Consider the following 7,292-nt stretch of genomic DNA (forward strand, 5'->3'; position numbering starts at 1 on the left):
TATGTACCACACGGCAGTCACAGATGCACTTCCAGTGTGCAAGCAGCAATGCTCAGTGCCTTTTTATTTAGAGCTTGTGCTGCCCTGACCAGAAAGTACTAGACATTTCTATTTTCCTATATATTTCATATTTAGAAATATTAAAAACGTGCTGAAACCCAGTGTATCTGCCTACTGATTTTACTGCTTCATATTAAAGCAGAGTTTGTATTCCCTAAGCAAGATGCCACACGTACTTACAGTTTGCTGCTCGATGGCTCTGAAATGGTGCAAGTCAGACTGAATCCAACAGGAAAGTACAAACTTGTATGCACTGGCTCAAGTGTTGGTAAAGCACTGGTGAGATGTTTGGCATTATCCTATATGCAAATAAAAATCGAGTCAGAGCTCCCTACGTTATACTAGATGCAGAGGTAACAGGGGACCTTGCATTTGCCTGCCAGGGTGGGCTGGTGCCACTCAACATGCCGTGTGCTACCTCACCCGGCCTCCAGCTGCAGTTACAGAAAGGTCCAGGTGTTGGAGGGCTCAGCTAACCAACGTTACGGCACATGGCACTACAGTGTATTGAGGCAGTTGAGCTCAGTCTAGAGTTTACCTTGATCCAATTTAAAATGCATATTCCCTAGATGTATATAGAAAAAACAAATACCTTTTGGGGAAAGGCCTCATTTTCTCAACAGTTTAAATACACATTAGCAATCATATAAGACCATATGCAGTTCCTCTATCTCTGTCTTCCTCTGACATATGTATACAGAGAAGATTTTTTTCTGACAAGTCAATGCTAAACAAAATATGGCCTGGAGTTTTCGGTACAGGGAAGCAGTGCATACAGGAAAACTAGCTGAGCAGCCGTAGATCACTGAGACAGCAGTTCAAGATAGCCATGATTTCACATCCAAGGCTGTGTAAAGGGTTTGGTGTTGCCAGCATGAAAGTGCTAACAAAGTTATTTGCTACATGGACTCTTGCCAATGTGATGTTATTTAACCCAGAATCTTCTGGGGAGGTAAACTCTGAATTAGTCATTACTGAATTTCAGCTCATACCCTGTAATATCTCTCAGAAAGAAGAAGAAGAAGGAAAGAAAGACTAGGTGCTGCTACAAGGGGTGAGAGGAAGAAAGAACAGCAGTGCTGCCATGTTGATGCACCTTTGGAGTGCCATGGGCTTAATGTTGGTATATTTTTAATGCTAATGACTCCTTATGATGAAGATTCAAGACAGAGCTGTAGCAAAAGACACAAACACATAAGGGTGTTTCCATTTCATTCACTACTGGGTCTGAATTTCTTCATAATCAGTGAAACATTTCTCTTCTCTAAGGAAATGTTGTCCTGACGCTCCTCCTGTAAGTACATCATTTGCTTCCGTGATGATAAATCACCTAATATTGTTTTACACAGAATTAAACTGGGCTAGTTTCTTTTAAAAACAAACAAAACCCCAACCAAACAAAAAGAAAGAAACCCAGAGCTGCACCAGGTAAAATGTTCTCTGATGCTTTGGTTTGTCTCCGTTTCCCATAGTTGCTAGGCAATGCTGTACTTAGAGACCAGATTTAACAAAAGATCTGCTTCCCGCTTGGAAGCAGGCATCCATCTGTCACAGCATCAGCAGTGTGCTTTCCACTGAGTTTTGCAAAAGGATAGGGAAATCTCTGTTAGCAAACAGCAGATGGAGACATTGTGTATAGAGCGTAGACGTTCAGTTCCTCAGGCGTTAGCTCGAGGCTGTGCTGTATCTCTGGATAAGCCACAGAAGTAGTTTGTATGAGCAAATGTTATTTCCCTCTTTGAGAAAGAGTTATAGGGCTCTTTGTGCAGTCAAGCCCATTCTCACGTGCTGAGGGAAGTAAACAGAGCGGTATCCAGCTAAATATGTGTTTGGGGAACTGTGATTTGTTTCGAGCCAGGTCTCAGTGCAATGCTGTAATCTTTTCTACTTTTCTAGAAACACCTTGCTTTGCAAAGAAAGGCCTCGCTAAGAAAAATTCAGTTGCTGACAAGATAGGCATGACTACTAACTCTAGCACTCCCACTGAAATGTTCTGTCTATTAATTACAACTGTAAGGTAAAGAAAGAGCCATTTATCTGGTTTTGACAAAATTGTCTCTGGGATAGGCTGCATTGGACCATCCTGTGGCAATGAATTACTCAGATTAACCACACTACGGTGCAGCTTTTGTTTGTTTTGAACTAGTTTTGTTTTAAAACTCATTATTTCTTATAAGGAACAGTTAATAACTTTTACCAATTCAACTTTCTCTCTTGACGATGTAGCCTTCAGCTATAGGCCCCACAGCTACCCTTTATCAGGATTGCAAACCCACGCCCAGTTAGTCCTCCACATGGAAGGTCTTCTCTGATTTCTACCATCCCTGTCTCCCTTACAGCTTTTCCAGGTCTGCTAAAGTTCTTGAATAATTCTCAGCAAATCCTGAACTCATTGGAACATTCTGTCTGATCCCTGCAGAAAAAGGAAAAACTCAACTACAAAGCTTCTAAAATGCCTTTTCATTTAGTAGGAGGAAAAAAAAACAAAACACCAAAAAAACCACCTCTGAATTTTAACTTTTTTATCTCACCATTTAATAGGAAATACATGACCATGTCTTTGAGCAAGGAATGGGCACCAGCCAACGTCTCTTAAGTTAATTGTCTTGACAAGTGAACTTTATTAACTTATTTCCCGCTGCTCCTCTCTGGCGCTATGAATGTAGACTTTCTTTCTTAAGTAGCCCTGCTGCAGCAAGGCTGGTAGAGAGTTATCTACAGCCCATTGGTTGGGTCTTACAGTCAGAAAATGAGCAAGGACTATGTGAATCCTTTCAGATGGAATAGTAGTCTTTTACCACATCCTGAAAGTGATTAATTCTGAGCTTTTTTCAGTTTTTGTAACCCCCCTTCCTCCAGCTGTGTGTTCAAAGAGTGATGTCCACTCATGGGCTGATTCTCTTTAAAACTGAGAGCTGGTGTTCATGACTGTTCCTCCATGTGACTACACTTACATGATACAATGCTGACCATCAAAAAAATCTATGTCCTTTTGTGGATCAAACCCTTAGGGGTTGAAATACTTTCAAAAATCTTGTTCTCAGAATCCAATTTTAAAAACATCAAGAAGCTAGTGTTTTTTCCCATCATCAATTCAATAATTTATTGCATTATGTCCCTAGGCTGTTGACTCAGGAAATTGCAAAAGGTGATGCCTGAAGGACCTCATAGTATAAAAAAGAAACTGGAATTGATTAGTATGTATGTTCAATTTCTTATTCAGTGTCTCCTTGGACATAGCCACTTTATTTCCTGCTCCTCTCAAGAACTGTGTATTAGGAAAATATTTTCAGAGCTGTTTTTAGTAATTAGGTTCTTAAATCAAGCAAGAATTAGCTATGGTTTCTAAAGACAGATAGGTAGAATCCATTCTACTTAATTGAGAATTCTAACTAAAATACTGCCTTGCCAATATTTCAAGCACAGAACTCTGCAGGGCAATCTAACTCTGCCTATGTTAGCTGTCTAGGTTCTTTCTGTAACCTAAAGAAAAAGGGAGGCACCTCTGAAGCCCAGCTAGACCCAGCCAGTTCTCTAAGTTAAGTGCTAACATCTTTCCAGTGATTGCATAGAGAATTTAAAAGCCCCCTGAGGACAATAAAATACTTCTAAATTAAGCACCATATTTAGCTAGGTTTAGTCATCAACATGTGAGCTAATGTCTAAGCTCCCATTACAATCAGTGGAGAACGGGTCAATACAGTCAATAGAGCCTACAGACCAATTCAGCTTACCCGTCACTAGAGGAAGGATGCAGTTAATATGAGATGCCCAATAGCTTTTGAAACATTTTCATGGGGATTGCAGATATGAAAGGCAACTTAAGGGAGACCTACACCCTTCTGGTCCAAGCAGTACCCCACCCCACACCTAAAACAATACTAGACACTTGTGTTTGGGCAGGTGAATCCAGCTCCAGGGGAAGATTTTCCTAGATGCTCTGGGATATCCAGCCTCCAGCTATCACTCCAAAGAGTCATGGCGTTATGGCTCTTATATCAGGTTTGCCAACTTGGTATGAATGTCATAGGTGTCCTCACTATCACACATTGCCACTCCCTGCTCAGAATGCACCTTGCCTGCTCTTCTTCTGAATATTTATGTCTGTTCAAGTAAAGGATTCATCTTCTCTATAATTTTACTGTTAGACCTCTAAATTCTGGATGTGGATTATCCAGGTTTTCATCCTCCTGAGAGGTAAAGGACACACAACCCAGGACAATTTAATCTGCCAAGTATCAGTAGACTCTGAAAAAGCACATTCTGGAAGATCACATATGGGTCAGCCAGACATGCAAGAGTCACGGAGCCAGGAAAATTACAGTGCTATGCTTTGAGCTGGTGCTAGATTTCAGCCACAAATATCTGATGTAGAATATGAATGCTTGCTATACTGACCCAGCACTACAGTCTTGCTTTCTCACTCGGAGAGATTCTCCTAACTATTGGGCAACAGTCAAGCTACTTCTTTTTTGTGTTCTTCTGGCCTCCTGGTGTTCGTATTTCTGGTGACACAAAGGCCAGACTTGAACTGAGAAGGTGATAAACGTGTTTACCAGGGATACTATCTGACACCTTTAACTTCCAGCCTTTTTCTGAAAGTTAGAACTTCGTCGTTCAAACCTTTCCAGCTTCCTCATAGTGGCTTCTGACCAGCAGATAGTTATGCAAAGACAGAAAGACTCTCCCACCCTCAGAGCAGATAAAGGCAGTAGTAGTAAGTGGGTAGACTCGGACCATGCTTTCTGAGAACAAATAAACATGCTATTTTTGCCACAGAAACATTAGAATGGTCTCTCAACCACTCCCTTAACAAATCAATATGGGCTTGGCATGCCATAAAAACCCAGATCAATTCCCAAGGGACAGTAGTCAGAAGTGGAACAGATAACCTGTTACACCATAAAAAGAATCATAATATGAGAAAGGAGGGAAAAGAGTTCTGTTTTGTAGTCTAACACTAACTGCATTGTAAATGGTGGCTTTCAGGTACTGTATAGAAAACTATGTAAAAAAAGAATATTTTCATTATCTCATAACTAAGAAAATGAGAGAAAATTATAAACATTTAATTGCATTCTAAAAGAGGAGAATACACATTTTTCTCTGTCAGGCCTGCAAAGCCAAAAAACACCCACACTTAATTCTTAGTCAAAATAATTCTACATAGTTCCATCATACATATTTTCCAAAAAATAAAGGTTCAGAATCATCTGTCTCAGCACCGTCCTTTGGTTATAACCTGATGACTATCTTCTTTTGGGGGGAATTAGCCAACTGGCTAAAAGGTATTATAACTGTTAGTTATATTCAAAGTGAAAAGAGAACATTTAACTTTGATCTGCAAATTTATGTAGAAATTGTATTTTCTAAAAAAGCTCTCTACAAAGATATGTGTATTAAATTAAAAAAAAGTATAAAGTAAATTTTTTTTTAATTCACTGTTGCCATTTAAGACCCTATGTTCTTCTAAAACTGGGACAGTAGTGAAAAATTGATTAATTTTGGTAGGGGAAAGCAAGAACATCCTTTTCCCAGCAATTAATGTTTGCATAGCCAGATTCTCCCTATTTTAATAAAGAAACTTATTACTTGAGGATGACAACTTTTGTTGCATGTATCAGAACTTCAGATCCTAAGAACTCAGTAGATCTCCAAAAGCTGGAAAGAAAATGTCCTTTCTTCATCACAGAACAAGTGCCAAAGCAGAGTCCTGTTTTTGCATCTGGATAGAAGGTTGTGACCTCTGTTAGGGAACTAGGTATGAAGATCTCTTGTTCCATGTTCAGTTCACCTAAAATCACAAAGTGCTGGAGAGCTTTGGAAACTCCAGCAACCTGAAGACACCAGAGAGCTCACTGTAGCTACTGAATCAATAGTAAATTTTGTGTTAGATATTAGCTGGTAGGTACTTAGCTACAAAATCCTGGGCTCTCAGCTAATTTTTTATGTTTTTACTGTTTTGAAAATTCAAGTCCACAGCATTTAATTCCAATGTTGGCCAGCTATATGCCACAGCTATTGTATCAGCAAGCAAAAACATAAGTGGAAGACTTTATGGAGAGATGCAGTTTCCTAAAGTTAGTCCCTAAATGTGGTGGGTTGACCTTGGCTGGACACCAGGTGCCACCAGGCTGCTCTATCACTCCCCTCAGCAGGACAGAGGCAGAGAAAATAACATGGAAAAAACATATGGGACAAGATAAAGGCAATTTAATAAAACAAAAGCAAAGGCCACACACGGAAGCAAAGGAAAATGATTTATTCTCTACTTCCCACCAGCAGGCGATGTCCAGCCACTTCCTGGGAAGCAGGGCTTCTGTATGTGTAGCAGTTGCTCTGGAAGACAAACATCATAAAAAATTAATCCTCCCCCTTCTTCCTCCTTTCTCTTAGCTTGTATTGCTGAGATGGAATCATATGGTACGGAATATCCCTTTGGTCAGTTTGGGTCAGCTATCCTGGTTATGTCCCCTCCCAAGATTTTGCCCACCCCCAGCCTAGTGGTGAGGGGGGAGTGTTGGAGAGACAGCCCTGATGCTGTGCCAGCACTGCCCAGCATCAGCTAAAACACTGGTGTGTTATCAGCACCGTTCTAGCTACCAGTACAAACCACAGTACTATGAGGGCTGCTATGGGGAAAATTAACTCCATCTCAGCCAGACCAAATACATTCTCTCTCAATAATTTTTTTCTCAAGATATGTTCACTAACTGATTTAGAATAATTTGGAATAAAAGATATCAACAAAAGGTTACTAATTAAAAAAAAAAAATTACAGATGTTTTACAAGAAATTCAAGAACATGAATGGCTACTAGGAAGCTTGCTATCTGTCTTTCTCTCTGATCCCTTATAAAAAATAAAGATAAAGGAGCAAATCTCACTCTTACTACCCAGTTATAGGATCATAGGCTAATCATAGATCATAGGAAGATCCATGTTGGAATGACCTGGAATGGCTGTTAGGTGTGTTCCACCTCCCAAGCCACCTCTTCTCCAGGCTGAACAAGCCCAGTTCTCTCACGCTCCCTGCCCCCAAAGCAAGTGCTCCAGACCACAACCATCTCGGCAGACATACCCCGCACTCAGTCCGGTTTATCTGTGCTGATGTCCCCAAAACTGGACATAGTATCCTAAATGTGATCTAACAAGTACCATTCCCTCAGTCTGCTGGCTGTGCTCCTGATACAGCCCAAGATACTGTTGGACACCTCTGCTGCACACTGCTGT

Source organism: Phaethon aethereus (assembly GCF_964289735.1).
Source record: "Phaethon aethereus genome assembly, chromosome: 3".
NCBI lineage: Eukaryota > Metazoa > Chordata > Aves > Phaethontiformes > Phaethontidae > Phaethon > Phaethon aethereus.